We start from the raw sequence: 12,070 nt of genomic DNA, 5'->3' as shown, positions 1-12,070 counted from the left end.
GTATCTCAGGGGTTGCTGTTGCTCAGTCGCTCAGTCGTGTCCCCCCTTCTGTGACCCCATGGACCACACGAGTGGGACACCACTGAGCGACTGAACTGAACGGAGCATCCAAGTTGTGAGAAATTATTGGGAATTAGAGGGACAAAGATGAGGTGATGATAAGGAGAAAGATCGAAAAGCCAGGTGGTAAGAAAAGAAGGAATGCTTATGGAAGTATTTTCAAACTGAATTCTTGGAGCCAGGTAAGGTAGCCTAAAAATGGTAAGCTATAAATTATATTATCAAGGAGAAAGAGGTGTGTGTGTGTGTGTGTGTGTGTGTGATTTAAGAGCAGGATGTTATAGGTGGAAGAGCCTAGGAGAAGGTTGGGAAGAAGGAAGGGAAGCAGGCAAGGAGAGCTCGAGGGGAGGGGATGGAAGGGAGGGAGAAGAGAGGAGAGGAGAGGAGAGGAGGGAGAAGAGAGGAGAGGAGAGGAGAAAGAATTGGGTGATTGCAGATGGTTTCGGTTTGGCTGGAGAGTGGAGTTGTGACTGAAGGTTCTTGTGCTATATAAGCAAGTTTAGACTTTATTTTGAATGCAAGGGAAAGCCTTAAGGCTTACAGATAGAAGAACGTCATCATTATATTTGGAGTCATTTGTTCTTTATTCTCCATACCTCATGTTATTACTTCGCCTCTTAAAGTTTATGGATGATGGCACACATAAGTACAGCTGAGTCTGAAATAGTTTCATTTTAGTACCTTGTCACAGAGCTACCAGCTACCATGTTGCATCAGCCAGGTTTTGACATAGAATAAGAGATTTATTATCGAGTTGGCTCTTCTGTGACTGGGAGCTGGTGGGACGGGCTATGCAGGCTGTTGTCTCTGCCTCTGGTACCCAGCTGGAAGTCTCTAAGATTCAGCTAGATCTACGATCAGGACGGAAGACTAGATGCAGATAACAAGGAGGAGAAATGAGAGCCCACGACGGTGAGTTAGAGCCCGTGTCCGCCTCTCCTATTAGGACCCACATCTGTCTTTCACTGCCTCCAATCTTCATAAAGTGGGTGGTTTGTGGGAAAGCCAGACTTCAGGTCCGCAGGAAAAGCTGGTGTCTTTCATCATGGAGATGTGCACACATCTGGCTCAGGGCCTGGGGAGGCTGGGGAGGACCAGTGGACTAGGAGGAGCTGCAGATCTGGGTGCTTGCATGTGCCAGCCAGACAGCTCAGAGCTCAGTGACAGTGAATGAGCTGCCGCAGTGCCAGGGACTCTGCACTGACCCTCAAAGAGCGCTGGATACTGACTGCCTCCTTTCTGCCTTCCAACTCTTGTATGGATTTCTTTAGAGGCCAGCGCTAACCTAGAATCCCACGGAGAAGGAAATTCTGGGAAGTATTATTTCTGGATCACGAGGTTGACACTGCACAGAAGTGCTGCACGCCATTTTTTAAAAATTTAAGTATTAAGACATTCAACATTATATTCATTTCAGGTGTACAGCATGGTGACTTGACATGTATATTATGAGATGGTCACCACAGTAAGTCCAGTTACCACTTAAAGTTATAATATTTTAAACTATATTCCATATTCTGTGTGTTACATCCTCTTGACTTACTTATTTTATAGCTGAAAGCTTGTGCCTCTTAATCTTCACTCATATCATTCATCCCCCTACCTTCCTCCTTTCTGGCAACCATCAGTTTATTAAGTTTATTCTCTGTATCTATGAATCTGTATTTATTTTTTAATATCCCACATATAAGTGAGATTGTATGGTATTTGACTTTCTGTCTGACTTATTTACCTCAGCATAACTCCCTCCAGGTCCATCTATGCGGTCACAAATAGCAAGATTTCAGTCTTTTACATGGCAGATTAATATTTCATTTTGTGTGTGTGTGTGTGTGTGTGTGTGTGTGTGCAACTCTGTTGCAAGCCCATGGACAATAACCTGCCAGGCACCTGTCCATGGAGTTTTCCAGGCAGGAATACTGAGCTGGTTGCCATTTCATTCTCCAGAGGATCTTCCTGGCCCTGGAATTGAGCTTGTATCTCCTGCATTGGTAGGTGGGTTCTTTACCAGTTGAGCCGCCAGAGAAGCCCACGTGTGTGTGTGTGTGTGTGTGTATTCCACATCTTCTTTATCCATTCATCTGTTGATGGACACTTAGGTTGCTTTCATATCTTGGCTATTTTAAATATGCTGCAACAAATGTAGGGGTGCATATATCTTTTCAAATTAGCATTTTTGTTGTCTTTGGAGTCTCAAAAGTGGAATTGCTGGATGTAGGGTAGTTCTATTTTTAACTTTTTGAGGAACCTCTAGACTGTTTTCCGTAGTGACTCCCCCAATTTACATTCCTACCAGTCAATTCTAAAGGAAATCAATCTTGAATACTCATTGGAAGGACTGTACTAAAGCTGAAGCTCCAGTACTTTGGCCACTGATGCAAAGAGCCGACTCTGGGAAAGATTGAAGGCAAGAGGAGAAGCGGACGACAGAGGACAAGGTGGATGGCATCACTAATCGATGGACATGAGCTTGAGCAAGCTTCCAGAGATGGTGAAGGACAGGGAAGGCTGGCGTGCTGCAGTCCATGGGGTCACAGAGTCGGACACGACTGAGTGAGTGAACACCAACCATCAATGAACAGGGGTTCCTTTTTCTCCACATCCTCACCAACACCTGTTATTTTTTGTCTTCTTAGTAACAGCCATTCTAAAAGGTGTGAGGTAGTAATATCTCATCATGTTTTGATTGCATTTCCCTGATAATTAGTGAAGTTGAGCATTTTTTAAAAATGTGCCTGTTTGTCATCTGTATGTCTTCTTCAGAAAAAATGTCTGTTCCGGTCCTCTGCCCATTTCTTAATAAAAAAATTTTTTTAAATTAAGTTGCATCAGTTCTTTCGGGCTTCCCAGGTGGCTCAGTTTTAAAGAATCTGCCTGCCAAGCAGGAGATGCAGGTTCAATCCCTGAGTTGGGAAGATGCTCTGGAGAAGAAAATTCTTACCCACTCCAGTATTCTTGCCTGGGCAATCCCATGGACAGAAGGGCCTGGCAGACTACAGTCCATGGGGTCCCAAAAGAGTCGGATGTGACTTTGAAACTAAACAGCAAGAACAAATCAGTTTATATATAGAGACTCTGGGTGTTAACCCCTTACCAAGCATATGATATGCAAATATATTATCGCATTCAGAAGCTTGCCTTTTCATTTTGTTACTGATTTCCTTTGCTGTGTAGAAGCCTATAATTTGATATATAATTAATTTGTTTATTTTTGCTTTTGTCAACCTTCCCAAGGACACAGATTCAAAAAGATATTACTAAGAATGATTTCAAAGAACTTACTGCCTATGTTTTCTTCTAGGAGTTTTAGGATTTCCAGTCTTGTATTCAAGTCTTTAATCCATTTTGAATTTGTTTTTCTATAAGTTATGAGACAGTGGTGTCCAAAGTCGTGTCTGACTCTTTATGACCCCATGGACACCAGTCTCCTCCATCCATGGGATTTTCTAGGCAAGAGTACTAGAGTGGGTTGCCATTTCCTTCTCCAATATATTTAGTTAGGAGACTGTCTTTCCCCGACTGTGTAAACCGGAAGTGCTTGGGTTCATTTCTAGATTCCCTGTTCTGTTCGCTCTTCTCTCAGAACCATAGTTTGGTTATTATGGCTCTGATGTAAACCGTAAGTGCTTGGGTTCATTTCTAGACTCCCTGTTCTGTTCGCTCTTCTCTCAGAACCATAGTTTGGTTATTATGGCTCTGTCGTACAGCTCGAATTCAGGCAGTCTGATGCCTCTAGTTTTGTTTTTCTTTCTCAAGATGACTTTGGCCATTGAGGGTCTTTGGTGATTTCATTAAAAATTTAAGGATTATTTGTTTCAGTTCTGCAAAAAAATGGTGTTGGTGTTTTGATAGGGATTGCATTAAATATACAGATTGCTTTGGGGAGTAAGGCCATGTTACCAGCATTCATTCTGCTAACCCATGGGATGGCACGTCTTTCCATTTATTTGTGCTGTCTTTAGTTTCTTTCATCAGTATCTTTGTTTTCAGAGTACAGGGCTTTTACCTCCTTTACTAAAGTTTTTCCTTGGAATTTTATTCTTCTGATGCAATTGCAAATGGTATTAATTTTAATTAATTTCCCTCTCTGATAGATTGTTATTATTATATAGAAATGCAGTAGATTTCTGTGTATTAATTTTGTATCCTGCATCTTTACTAAATTCACTTATTATTTAGAACAGTATTTTTTTTCTTTTTGTTTTTCTCTTTAGAACAGTTTTGTTTTTTTGGTGGAGTCTTTAGGGTTTTCTATATACAGTATCATATAACCTGCGAATAGTGGCAGCTTTACTTTTGCCTTTCCAGTTTGATTGCCTTTTATTTTAATGCCTCTTATTTCTTTCTTGATTTATTGATCGCTGATTGCTCTCACGGGACTTGCAATACTGCGTTGAATACCCGTGACAACGATAGGCACCTTGTCATGTTCCTGATCTTAGAGAAAAGGCTTCAGCCTCTCGCCACCGAGTGTGATGCTGTCTGTGGGTTTGTCACATGTGGCCCTTCTTATGTCGAGCTATGTTCCTTCTATACTCACTTTGTTGAGAGCTTTTACCATAAATGGTTCCTGAGTTTTTTCTATGTTTTTTTCTGCATCTATTGGGACAATCAAACAATTTTTATCCTTGGTTTTGTTAATGTGGTGTATTATGTTGATTGCTTTGTGGATGTTGCACTGTCCTTGCATTCCTGGAACAAATTCCACTTGATCATGGTATATGATTCCTTTAATGTGCTGTTGATTTTTGTTTGCTAATATTTTGCTCAGTATATTTGCATTTATGTTCATCAAGGATATTGAACTTTAATTTTCTTTTCTTGTAGTAGCTTTGTCTTGTTTTTGGTTTTAGGGTAATGCTAGCCTCATACAGAGAAGGCAATGGCACCCCATTCCAGTACTCTTGCCTGGAAAATCCCATGGACAGAGGAGCCTGGTAGGCTGCAGTCCATGGGGTCGCTAAGAGTCAGACACGACTGAGCGACTTCCCTTTCACTCTTCACTTTCATGCATTGGAGAAGGAAATGGCAACCCACTCCAGGGTTCTTGCCTGGAGAATCCCAGGGACGGGGGAGCCTGGTGGGCTGCCATCTATGGGGTCACACAGAGTTGGACACGACTGAAGCGACTTAGCAGCAGCAGCAGCAGCAGCAGCAGCCTCATACAGTCAGTTTGGAAGCGTTACTTCTTCATATTTTGGAAATAGTTTGAGAATTATAGGTATTAAATGTTCTTTAAATGTTTGGTTGAATACAACTGGAATGCCATCTGGTTTGTTGTTTCTTGGGAGTTTTTGACTACTGCTTTAATTTTGCTACTAGTAATTTATCTATTAGATGTTCTATTTCTTCTTGATTCTTTTTTATTTTTATTTTTTCTTAATGTATATTTTATTGAAGTATATTTGACTTACAATGTTTCAGGTGCACAGCAAGGTGATTCAGTTATACAAATACACGTATGTTACTTTTGAGGCTCTTTTCCATTTCAGAATATTAAAAGATATTGACTATGGTTCCTCCTGCTATACAGTAAACTTTTGTTGCTTGTTGCATATCTATTTCTTTAAATTTATCTATTTCTTTAAAATTACAAATCTAGCATTCTAGTCATACCAATCTAGATAGCATATTCAAAAGCAGAAACATTACTTTGCCAACAAAGGTCCGTCTAGTCAAGGTTATGGTTTTTCCTGTGGTCATGTATGGATGTGAGAGTTGGACTGTGAAGAAGGCTGAGTGCTGAAGAATTGATGCTTTTGAACTGTGGTGTTGGAAAAGACTCTTGAGAGTCCCTTGGACTGCAAGGAGATCCAATCAGTCCATTCTGAAGGAGATCAGCCCTGGGATTCCTTTGGAAGGAATGATGCTAAAGCTGAAACTCCAGTACTTTGGCCACCTCAGAGAAGAGTTGACTCATTGGAAAAGACTCTGATGCTGGGAGGGACTGGGGGCAGGAGGAGAAGGGGACGACAGAGGATGAGATGGCTGGATGGCATCACTGACTCGATGGACGTGAGTCTGAGTGAACTCCGGGAGTTGGTGATGGACAGGGAGGCCTGGCGTACTGTGATTCATGGGGTCGAAAAAAGTCGGACACGACTGAGCGACTGAACTAACTGACTGATGGTCTTATTACCATTTTCTTAATTGTTTTGGGTTTATTTTCTGTGTATCTTTTTCTTTCTTTCTTTTTTTTTAATTTAAATTTGTTTTTTTTTTTAAATTTATTTGTTTTAATTGGAGGCTAATTACTTTACAATGTTGTATTGGTTTTGCCATACACCAACATGAATCCGCCACAGATGTACACGTATTCCCAATCCTGTATATCTTTTTCTTCTCTCGTGTTTACTGCCTAGAGAAATTCCTTTAGCATTTGTTGCAAACTGCTTTGGTGGTGCTGAATTCTCTTAACTTTTGCTTGTCTGGAAAGCTTTTGATTTCTCCATCAAATCTGAAGGAGAGTCTTGCTGGGTAGAGTATTTTTGGTTGCAGGTTCTTCCCTTTATCACTGAAATATATTGTGCCATTTGCTTCTGGGTTGTAAAGTTTCTGTTGAGAAATCAGCTAATACCCTGATGGGAGTTCCTTTGTATGTTATTTTCTGTTTTTCTCTTGCTGCTTTTAATGTTTTATCTTTGTTTTTAATTTTTTTTGGCTTGATTACTGTGAGTCTCAGTGTGTTCCTCTTTGGGTTTATCCTTCCTGGGACTCTCTGTGCTTCCTGGACTTGTTTGACCATTTCCTTTCCCATGTTTGGGAAATTTTCAGCTATTATCTCTTTAAATACTTCCTCAGGTCCTTTCTCTCTCTTTCTCCTTCTGGGACCCCTATATTGCAAATGGTGTGTTTAATGTTGTCCCAGAGGTCTCTTAGGCTGTCTTCACATATTTTCACTCTTTTTTCTATTTTCTGTTCTGCGGCAGTGATTTCCAGCATTCTGTCCTCCAGGTCATTTATCTGTTCTTCTGCCTCAGCTATTCTGCTATTGATTCCTTCTAGTACATTATCCATCTCTGTTTGCTTGTTCTTTACTTCTTGTGGGTCTTTGGTAAACATTTCTTGCATCTTCTCTGTTGTTTTCTTGAGATCCTGGATCATCTTCATTATCATTATTCTGAATTCTTTTTCTGAAAGTTTGCCTATCTCCACTTCATTTAGTTGTTTTTCTGGAGTTTTATCTTATCCCCTCATCTGGGACATAACTTTCTGCTTTTTCATTCTGATTAACTTTCTGTAATGTGATTTTTGTCCTAGCTGTTGTGGGGCTGTGGTGCTTCTTGCTGCATCTGTCTGCCCTCTGGTGGAGGAAGCTAAGAGGCTTGTGTAAGCTTCCTGATGGGAGGGACTGGGTGGGAGATGCTGAGCTGTGCTCTGGTGAACAGGGCCTTGTCCCTAAGGCTTTAATCCAATTATCTGCTGTTAGGTGGGGTTGCACACCCTCCCTGTTTGTTGTGTGGCCTGTGCAGACCCAGCCCTGCATTCTGTGGGCTCTATGGTAGGGTTAATGGTGGCCTCCAAGAGGGCCTACATGAAGGGGGAGCTTCTGGGACTGCAGCTGCCAGCGCCCTGGCCCTGTGGGGAGCCCTGCTGGTCCAGGCCTCCTTGGAGACCCTCCAGTGTCCTGTGCCTGTGCTGAGCCCCTGCTGGTCCAGGCCTCCATGGAGACCCTCCAGTGCCCTGTGCCTGTGCTGAGCCCCTGCTGATCCAGGCCTCCACGGGAGAATCTCCAGCGCCCCGGCCCTGCCCTGAGCCCCTGCTGATCCAGGCCTCCACGGGAGACTCTCCAGCGCCCCGGCCTTGTGGGGAGCCCTTGCCGATCCAGGCCTCCATGGGAGACCCTGCAGTGCCCTGGCCTTGTGGGGAGCCCTTGCCGATCCAGGCCTCCATGGAGACCCTCCAGTGCCCTGTGCCTGTGCTGAGCCCCTGCTGATCCAGGCCTCCATGGAGACCCTCCAGTGTCCTGTGCCTGTGCTGAGCCCCTGCTGATCCAGGCCTCCATGGAGACCCTCCAGTGTCCTGTGCCTGTGCTGAGCCCCTGCTGATCCAGGCCTCCATGGAGACCCTCCAGTGTCCTGTGCCTGTGCTGAGCCCCTGCTGGTCCAGGCCTCCACGGGAGAATCTCCAGCACCCTGGCCCTGCGCTGAGCCCCTGTCGATCCAGGCCTCCACGGGAGACTCTCCAGCGCCCCGGCCTTGTGGGGAGCCCTTGCCGATCCAGGCCTCCATGGGAGACCCTCCAGTGCCCTGGCCCTGTGCGGAGCCCCTGTCGATCCAGGCCTCCACGGGAGACCCTCCAGTGCTGGCGGGTGGTTTTGGTTCAGTCTCCTGTGGGGTCACTGCTCCTTTCGTCTGAGTCTTGGTGCACACAAAATTTTGTTGTGCCCTCAAAAGGGGAGTCTCTGTTTCACCCAGTCCTGTGGAAGTCCTGTAATCAAATCCCGGTGGCTTCCAGGTCAGATTCCTGGGGGCTCCCCGTCTCTTTGTTGGGTCCCCGGGCGGGGAGCCTGGTGTGGGGTTCAGGACCGTCACGACAGCGGGAGAGCGTCTTTGGGATTACTGTTCTCCAGTCTGAGGGTCACCCACCTGGCGGGTGTGGGATTTGATTTTATTGCGATTGTGCCCCTTGCATGGTCTCACTGCAGCCTCTCCTGTTTTTAGGTATGGGTATCTTCTTTTGGTGGGTTCTGGCATTCTCCTGTTGCTGGTTGTTGAACAGCTAGCCGTGATTTCAGTGCTCTCACAGAAGGAGATGAGCGTGTGTCCTTCTCCACCATCTTGAACTGGAAGCCTGATTCAAGTCCATCTTTTAAAAAGATTTTTTATTTTATATTGAAGTAGAGTTGTTTAACAGTGTGGTGTTAGTCTCAGGAGTACAGCAAAGTGCTTCGGTTATACATATACGTGTGTCTACTCTTCTTCAAATTCTTTTCCCATGTAGGTTATTGTGAGATTCAGTCTTCATTGTATGTTTCTGGGAATCCATCTATTTCTTCTAGGCTGTCCATTCTCTAGTAATCTCTTACGGTTCTGCGCATTTCTTTGGTGTCAGTTGTAACTTATCCTTTTTCATTTCTGCCTTTGTCTATTTGCCTCTTCCTCCCTTTTTTTTTTTCTTGATGAGTCTGGCCTAAATATTTGTAGATTTTATCTTTTGAACAACATAGTTCTTTTTTTAAAATTGAACTATAGTTGATTTATTTTGCTGTGCCAATCTCTGCTGTAGCAAAGTAGCTCAGTTTACACACATATATATTCTTTTAAAATATTCTTTTCCATTATGATTTATTGCATGATACTGAGTATATGAATAGTTCCGCATGTTGTACATTAGGACCTTGTTGTTTGTCCATTCTAAATGTGATAATTTGCATCTACCAACTCCAGTCTCCCAGTCTGTCTCTTTCTTTCCCTCCCTCCCCTTGGCAACTGCAGAATCTGCTCTCTGTGTCCAGGAGCCGGCGTCTGTTTAGCAGGGAGGTTCGTTTGTGCCGTATTTTAGATTCTGCATGCAAGTGATATCATGACACTTGTTGAAAGACCCAGTTCTTAGTTTCCTTAATCTTTCCTGTCGTTCCGGTCTCTATTTCATTTATTTCCACTCTTACCTTCATTGTTTCCTTCCTTCCACTAATTTGAGTCTCTGTTCTTCTTTTTCTAGCTTCTCTAGGTGTCAAGTAAGATTGTGATTCTTCTTGTTTCTTGAGGTAGGCCTATATCACTAAAACCTCCCTCCTAGAGTGACTTTTGCCGTGTTTCATAGACGCCGGTACGTTTTGTTTCCACTTTCACTTATCTCAAGATGTTTTTTGTTCTCCTCTTTGATCTCCTTGTTGACCCATGGATTACCCAGTAGCATGTTTAGTCTTTGTTCAGTTGTGTTTTTTCCCATTCTCCTCTTGTAGTTGATTTCTAATTTCATACCATTGTGGTCTGAAAAGATGCTTGATATAATGTCAGTCTTTTTAAATTTACTGAGGCTTACTTTGTGGTCCCACAGGCTCTATCCTGTATTACATTCCATGTGCGTCTGAAAAGAATGTGTATTTTTCTGCTTGGGATGGAATGTCTGTTGGGGATTTTCTCCCCGGGACTTGGAAGCGACGAACCCGAAAGAATGACACTCGGACAGTCTTTTGCTAGGACTGACGAGTTTATTTCTGCAGTCAAGCCTTTTTATAGAAGCAGGAATAAAGAGCTTAGGTATACAGCCAGCAGAGCACGTACGGGGTTAACACCTAATCAGTAAAAATATTTCAAGGACAGCGTGCTCCAAGTGACCCATGTGCTTATCCCATAACCCGTTTTCTCAAGCAACATCCTTAATATTTATTATTAAATCTTGGCGCTGGGCATAACCAAAGGCAGAAGATGTTTTTCTGCCTGCAGCACCAAGCTGGGGTACTTCTGGCCCTTCGCCATTTTCCCAAGGACTTCCTCCAACCGGCTATTTTGTACTGGGCTTCCCAACAATGTCCTATTAAGACTATCTGGTCTGGTATTCTTTAAGACCAGTGTTTCCGTATTGATTTTCTGTCTGGCTTATCTATCCTGGATGGATGTGAGAGTTGGACTGTGAAGAAGGCTGAGCACTGAAGAATTGATGCTTTTGAACTGTGGTGTTGGAGAAGGCTCTTGAGAGTCCCTTGGACTGCAAGGAGATCCAACCAGTCCATTCTGAAGGAGATCAGCCCTGGGATTTCTTTGGAAGGAATGATGCTGAAGCTGAAACTCCAGTACTTTGGCCGCCTCATGCGAAGAGTTGACTCATTGGAAAAGACTCTGATGCTGGGAGGGATTGGGGGCAGGAGGAGAAGGGGACGACAGAGGATGAGATGGCTGGATGGCATCACTGACTTGATGAACATGAGTCTGAGTGAACTCCGGGAGTTGGTGATGGACAGGGAGGCCTGGCGTGCTGTGATTCATGGGGTCGCAAAGAGTTGGACACGACTGAGCGACTGATCTGATCCGATCTATCTATCCTGTGGTATAAGTAGCATATTAAAGTCCTCTACAACTATTGTGTTACTGTCACTTTTTCTTTTAATGTATGTTGATATTTGCTTTATGTATTCAGATGCTCCTATTTTGCTTGCATAAATATTTAGAAGTATTATATCTTCTTGTTGGATTGATCCCTTTATCAGTATATAGTGGCTTTGTCTCTTGTTACAGCCTTGGCTTTATAGTCTATTTTGTCTGATATAAGTATTGCTACTATAATTTTTTTTGTTTCCATTTTCACAGAATATCTTTTCCCCAGCTTTTCGCCTTCAGCCTACTCAGAGGTGGTGTACAATGCTGCAGCTCCTTTGACTTCAACTGGAAGAAATCGGAGGCACACAATTTTGTACAGTTTTCTAGTAGTTTCTTGTAGAGTTAAACTCCAGTTACCTAGCGTTGACTCACCTGATATATACCACTCACTGACTGCTTTCCCTTCCCTCATCTTTTTCCCTTTTCCTATATAAGTGTTTCTTGCACTTTAAAAATAAACTGCTTTGACATGAATCTTTGTCCCAGAATCTGTAGGAATTTCTGCAGGAAACTGAACTAAGAAAAATAGGAGGCTTATGGAATTTAGATGAAGAAGGCGGAACCTAGAGTAACAAGTAGAGAGAAAGAGCTAGAAGAAGTGGGATGGGAAAGGGAACTGGATGAATGGGAAGTGAGTAAGGTGGAAAAACTGCTGAGCTGGTAGGGACACAGAGGAAGTTGTTAACCTAACCTGAAAATACAACCTTCTTACACAACTACATCTTTTCACTGCATAAATAATGCCTGTGATTTAACCACACCACCCCGACATTGTCTGAGGGTCAGAAGACATACTAACCAGCTGTAATCTTTAAAGGCCTTGAGTCCATTTTGAAGCAAAACTTAAATGGTTTTCATGAAATCTTCTATAAGAAAAGTCTAATCTCATAAACATATCACATAATCCTCTTGGGTCTGACTTTTTCTTCTTTCCCTCTTTCCATTTGCCTATGAAGAGTCAAGAAGGC

General features: G+C 43.2%; 1 long non-coding RNA gene across 1 annotated transcript; it reads left to right on the top strand.

Annotated features, from left to right (window-relative positions):
* Window positions 1-540: 540 nt before the first annotated feature.
* On the top strand, window positions 541-11,861 carry LOC129644366 (uncharacterized). Its single transcript, XR_008710821.1, has 3 exons — window positions 541-972; window positions 2,357-2,613; window positions 11,313-11,861. It is a non-coding gene; the product is annotated as an uncharacterized LOC129644366 (long non-coding RNA).
* The last annotated feature ends 209 nt before the right edge of the window (window positions 11,862-12,070 follow it).

The sequence above is a fragment of the Bubalus kerabau genome, chromosome 2, assembly GCF_029407905.1.
Source record: "Bubalus kerabau isolate K-KA32 ecotype Philippines breed swamp buffalo chromosome 2, PCC_UOA_SB_1v2, whole genome shotgun sequence".
NCBI lineage: Eukaryota > Metazoa > Chordata > Mammalia > Artiodactyla > Bovidae > Bubalus > Bubalus kerabau.
Note: the sequence above shows the minus strand (reverse complement) of the source record. Positions and strands in the feature narration are given on the sequence as shown.